At 35.5% G+C, this 6,494-nt stretch overlaps 1 long non-coding RNA gene across 1 annotated transcript; it reads right to left on the bottom strand.

The window, feature by feature from the left end:
- Nucleotides 1-460: 460 nt before the first annotated feature.
- LOC146810178 (uncharacterized) lies at nucleotides 461-5,394 on the bottom strand. The gene is made up of 3 exons (XR_014965639.1): nucleotides 5,324-5,394; nucleotides 4,950-5,059; nucleotides 461-726 (listed from the first exon to the last, which is right to left on the bottom strand). It is a non-coding gene; the product is annotated as an uncharacterized LOC146810178 (long non-coding RNA).
- Between the last annotated feature and the right edge of the window lie 1,100 nt (nucleotides 5,395-6,494).

Below are 6,494 nucleotides of genomic sequence, written 5' to 3'. Positions count from 1 at the left end.
AGAACATTGTTTTTAAAAAAAGGAAGAGTACTTTTGGATTATTTATTATAAAAATTAGATAAATTTATTAAAAATAATTAAAAATATAATAATATTTGAAATATTAAAAGAGTAATAAAAAATGCATTTTAAAAACAGTAATAGTTTAAAACAAAAAAAAATAAATAATTACTTACTTTTTAAAAAAAATTCCCACGCTTTTCCATTGAAGTCTATGAGTGTCTTTGTCCTTTATTTATTTTGGTAGCATCAGAATATACAACCCGCGGAACAAGAAAAGAAGGATCAGAAAGTGAAGAAAGAGAAAGTTTTGAAAGGAAAAGACAATAGAGTCGAGGTAAGGAACATATTTAGTGAATTTACATTTAATTAGTTATAAATTTGAAAGTTAAATAACTATATAAAAAATAATGACAGGAAACAATTTTTGTTTTCACATTTTTTATTTATTGAAAAATCATGAAAAAATAAACCATATTTTTAATGAATTTTGCAATGTAAGTAACATTTTTGAAACAAAATATAAATATTTTATTAACATTTATAAACATTTATTTACAGGTTAGTTAAATAAAGTAGTCCGCTTCAAATTTAGATGCACGCGATGACGTAATGACGTGAGCGTCGACGTAATACGCCATTTTGCAGAGCATCGGAGGAGGAAGCAGCAGGAAGCTGATCTGCGGCCAGGTAGGAAATATTTTCATTTGTAATTGTAGAATAAACCTTTAAAAGGGATACATATATAGTGAGGAAAGAATAAGGGGAGGTTGCGGGAAAACTAATTGATTACTTAATTGTTTTTAAACATGTCCACATTAATGTCATTAATGTATGCCTATGTCGGGTCGCTAAAATTTATTTATTTTGTTTAAAAAAGTATGTAACTGTTAAAAAATTATAAGTTACTGTTCAGAAAGTTGATTTGTTTATTTAGGAAGTAACAAAAGTAATGTCGATCTTCATGTCGAACTGCAAAAAAGTTGCGTACTTTCAAATTTTGAAAAATAACGATTGTTATAAAAATGATGATTAAGCTGCAAAGTGCATTTCGGAATATGGTTTGAATTGTAGATTTTACATATGTTTCATTTTTGGAGATTAGTTTTGAAGGTAATTAAATTGGATTTTTTCGGTAATTTAATTAATGGAGTTCCGATGTCGAACAATAGTTCAAATACTATGGGACAGTAAATTTGTAGACATTGGTAGGTTTTGCTTGAAATGAAGATTTGTTTTAAAAAAAAATAAACCCGACTTGTTTGTTTGAAAACATTTTTAGAAAATACCTTGGTATGCCAATTGTAATTTGAAAATTAGTAAAATTTAAAGCAAAGCAGGAAAGTAAGTAATTACATTATTTTAAAAAGAAAGAATGTTAGAAAGATTTTCCAGGTAGTCTATAGCCACACACAACGAAAATTGTTGTAGAATTGCCAATAGTCTCTCAGACATTTCCCTTGTTTTGACTGTTACTCGTGGGTTTAGACTACCTGCGAGTGTTTGGTCTATTCTCATTTCTTGGAAACTTTGCTCCTTCTTCAAAGTTTCCAAAAATGAGTAGAAGTTAGGATGTGGTTTACCAATTGTATGGTTGAAGGAGTTATGCCATCCCTCAATGGCATTGTTTGTTTTTGCTTCTCCCTCTAAACAACTCGTGTAGCAGTTCCACCACTCCACATGGAATCGTGGCTTCCTCCTGCGACCCGATCTGCTTAGGTGTCCAATCCATGTGTCCTCAAAATAATTTAGAATGGGTGCCAATTTTTCTTCGTTACTCGTATAATAAACAGATTCTATAATTGCAGTGTAGTACTCGTCCACACTATCGGGAGGAACAAAACAAAGTGCAGTTAATTTTTTTAGTTCAAATTGTAGTTTGCTATCCCGAGAATATTCTGCAACTAGGGATGTTTTCTGTAATTTACGCCAAAATGCCTGCGAAAAATGGAAAAAACATCCCTGAATTTGGGTATCCGTGTACGTTTTAGTGATCACATTGATCATACTCAATTCAAAATCAATAATTATTTTTCGAGGACTTTGAGATGTTTTACTTTTAATCACTGATAAAAGTTCAGTGTATGTTGCAGAAGTCTTATCAGGTAGCAAACTATAAACTAAGGGAATTACACTATTGTTAATTTTAGCATGTATAGTGTAAATTTGAGTGAAAGGATGGGGTGTACTTTTAAACGTCCCATCCATCATCCAAATTTCACTAGTTTCTAACTTAGCAAGGTTACGTGGGGTACTAAAAATTAAAATACGTTTCTGAGGGTTTTCGTTGTCATGCAGAAGGAAAGGTTCATCAGAAAAAGAAATAGAAAGATCATGAGGAATTCTAATGTCAGAGAAAGTATGTGGTGTAGATAATTGAATGTTACTTGCCTGCTTTTGTCTCTGAATAATTCTTCTCAAATTAGGTATTATAGGCATGTTACTAGCAACATGACTGGGGACATGCTGTGCAACCTCTCTTAAAATTGATCCTGTGGAATCATTGGAGGTGCTTGCAATAGCTTTCATCTCGTTTATTGTTTCTCTAATTTCTACATCCATTGCAGAGGCAGAGTGGTTATGTTCTGTGGTTTTCACAACCAAATTATCAACAGTAACCGCTTTGCCACTGCAATGGGTAGTGTAGTATTGCACACACCTCCAATGATTTCTAGTTAAACTTATTCTTTCCTTACTATATATGTATCCACCATGGTTTAACAAATTTTTGCCCTTCCTGGATTTAATAAAGTTGGCAGCTCCCAGGCTAGACATTATCTGAAAAGAGGAGAAAAGACACAAAAATTAGCCTGAATAAATTTATGATTTACCTAAAACATAACATTTACACCATCCTAAACATTCCCTACTGCTGCACCTTCCTGGAGTTAGAATAGTAAATTGCACCCCTACACCCTCCAACACTTTCCCTACTGATGCACCTTCCTGGAGTTAGAATAGTAAATTGCACCCCTACACCATCCAACACTTTCCCTACTGATGCACCTTCCTGGAGTTAGAATAGTAAATTGCACCCCAACACCAGCCAACACATTCCCTACTGATGCACCTTCCTGGAGTTAGAATAGTAAATTGCACCCCTACACCATCCAACACTTTCCCTACTGCTGCACCTTCCTGGAGTTAGAATAGTAAATTGCACCCCTACACCATCAAACACATTCTATACTGATGCACCTTCCTGGAGTTAGAATAGTAAATTGCACCCCAACATCATCCAACACTTTCCCTACTGATGCACCTTCCTGGAGTTAGAATAGTAAATTGCACCCCAACACCATCCAACACTTTCCCTACTGATGCACCTTCCTGGAGTTAGAATAGTAAATTGCACCCCTACACCATCCAACACTTTCCCTACTGCTGCACCTTCCTGGAGTTAGAATAGTAAATTGCCCCCAACACCATCCAACACTTTCCCTACTGCTGCACCTTCCTGGAGTTAGAATAGTAAATTGCACCCCTACATCATCCAACACTTTCCCTACTGATGCACCTTCCTGGAGTTAGAATAGTAAATTGCACCCCTACACCATCCAACACTTTCCCTACTGATGCACCTTCCTGGAGTTAGAATAGTAAATTGCACCCCTACATCATCCAACACTTTCCCTACTGATGCACCTTCCTGGAGTTAGAATAGTAAATTGCACCCCTACACCATCCAACACTTTCCCTACTGCTGCACCTTCCTGGAGTTAGAATAGTAAATTGCACCCCAACACCATCCAACACATTCCCTACTGATGCACCTTCCTGGAGTTAGAATAGTAAATTGCACCCCTACACCATCAAACACTTTCCCTACTGCTGCACCTTCCTGGAGTTAGAATACTAAATTGCACCCCAACACCATCCAACACATTCCCTACTGCTGCACCTTCCTGGAGTTAGAATAGTCAATTGCACCCCTACACCATCCAACTCTTTCCCTACTGCTGCACCTTCCTGGAGTTAGAATACTAAATTGCACCCCTAGATCATCCAACACTTTCCCTACTGATGCACCTTCCTGGAGTTAGAATAGTAAATTGCACCCCTACACCATCCAACACTTTCCCTACTGCTGCACCTTCCTGGAGTTAGAATAGTAAATTGCACCCCAACACCATCCAACACATTCCCTACTGATGCACCTTCCTGGAGTTAGAATAGTAAATTGCACTCCTACACCAGCCAACACTTTCCCTACTGATGCACCTTCCTGGAGTTAGAATAGTAAATTGCACCCCTACACCATCCAACACATTCCCTACTGCTGCACCTTCCTGGAGTTAGAATAGTAAATTGCACCCCTACACCAGCCAACACTTTCCCTACTGATGCACCTTCCTGGAGTTAGAATAGTAAATTGCACCCCTACACCATCCAACACTTTCCCTACTGCTGCACCTTCCTGGAGTTAGAATAGTAAATTGCACCCCAACACCATCCAACACATTCCCTACTGATGCACCTTCCTGGAGTTAGAATAGTAAATTGCACCCCTACACCATCAAACACTTTCCCTACTGCTGCACCTTCCTGGAGTTAGAATACTAAATTGCACCCCTACACCCTCCAACACATTCCCTACTGCTGCACCTTCCTGGAGTTAGAATAGTAAATTGCACCCCAACACCCTCCAACACTTTCCCTACTGCTGCACCTTCCTGGAGTTAGAATAGTAAATTGCACCCCTACACCATCCAACACATTCCCTACTGATGCACCTTCCTGGAGTTAGAATAGTAAATTGCACCCCAACACCATCCAACACATTCCCTACTGATGCACCTTCCTGGAGTTAGAATAGTAAATTGTTACCCCTACACCATCCAACACTTTCCCTACTGATGCACCTTCCTGGAGTTAGAATAGTAATTGTTACCCCTACAGCATGGTACATATTTAGAACTGGTGCACCTTAGAATGTTGGATAAAATTACCTTTTTATTTCGAATTTGCTTTTCTTGCTGACTTTTCTAAATTGGGAATGGCGTGTAGGCAGCAGTAGACAGTTATGAGGTGATTGGATTTGGAATGGAAAAATAAATGTCTGAAAAAGTGAAAATAGAAAAGAATGAGAAAACTGAACGATGTTGAGAAATGCAATTTTACAATAATTTTTGAAAACTTGTATATTTGTTATAAGTTGCAGTAGAGAACACTTTCCCTAATGCTACACCATCCTTTAGTCATGAAATAAAATTCTGAATTCTGCAAATGTAACCATAATTAAATTGGGTTTTTTTTCAACATTAGCAATGAGATAGCTAGTCTAATATATTGAAGGTTAAGAAACCATCATGAAAATCAATACCTTGTTTTGTAGAACTTGCTTTTCTGGATGAGGCTTCGGAGGATGATTTGGTCTGTTGATTCTAGATTTAACGTGTATGGTGGAAAGAATCTTTCTGTAAGGAATCAAATTGTTGTCTTTTGAAAAAAAAGACGATAAAAAAAAAATTAACGTTGGTTTGAAATTTAAAATCTGAGTATATTTAAATTAATAATGACATACAATATAACTAATACTACATGACACTGTACTAACCAATGCACCTTCCTGTAGTTGAAATAGAGATATGTACCCCTACACTATAAAAAAATCTCCCTAATGTTGCACCTTCCTGGAGAAGAAATAGTATATTGTTACTCTAAACTATCCATTATTTTACTAATTTGGTACGTTAGAGGAGTAATAATTGCAAAAAGAAGGTTTAAAAATGTATAGTAAAAATAATACTCAAAAGGTAACATACCTTTTTCTGTTATTGCTTGTTTTCGTGCCTTTAAGCTAATGCTTGCAGCAGGATAAACTTTTTTTTGGGTACAGATGTACTCTGTGGAAAAAAAAACTTGAATAACTTATTGTTCCTTAGCCAACGTTGGTTGTTTAAAAAATAAATTTTAACAACAATTTGATATATGACAAAGGAGTATGAGTAACAATTGGTGAAAGAAAACATATTACACATTTAATGCATTTTTCGCAAAAAAAAAAAGGTTAATCTGATACTATCACTAAATTGCTATAATGCAGAATATTCAAGGACTTTGAATAGAAATAGTTGCCCTAGTAATATGAATCGCTTTTTCAGATGTAGTACCCAACTGAAGTCTTATTAGTAATTGTTACTCCTGCATCATGCTATTTTTTCGTTTATGATGTAGTGAGATTGAGGTTTAAAAACAAAACACCATTGCCATACATCACTTTAGGTAATTTTTAAAAATATGTTTTACAATTAAAACCATTACAAATAAATTACATTTACCTTCACAATTTTATATGTCAGCCGTTTACGTGGTGGTGATGCTCAATTAGGTACACCTGTTGTTGAATCTCAATATATTCCGAGTTTCTGTTTTTGGAAAATAAAATACTTGTTTTAAGTTGGTGTGTATTTTTAGTGATAATAAATTAGAAACAGTACATTTTAAAAGTTATTATTAAGAATTTAATTTAAAATTTTTTTGGGTTAAGAAAA

This window comes from Triturus cristatus, chromosome 7 (genome assembly GCF_964204655.1).
Source record: "Triturus cristatus chromosome 7, aTriCri1.1, whole genome shotgun sequence".
NCBI lineage: Eukaryota > Metazoa > Chordata > Amphibia > Caudata > Salamandridae > Triturus > Triturus cristatus.
The sequence above is the reverse complement of the archived record's forward strand: the minus strand, read 5'-3'. Positions and strand labels throughout refer to the sequence as shown.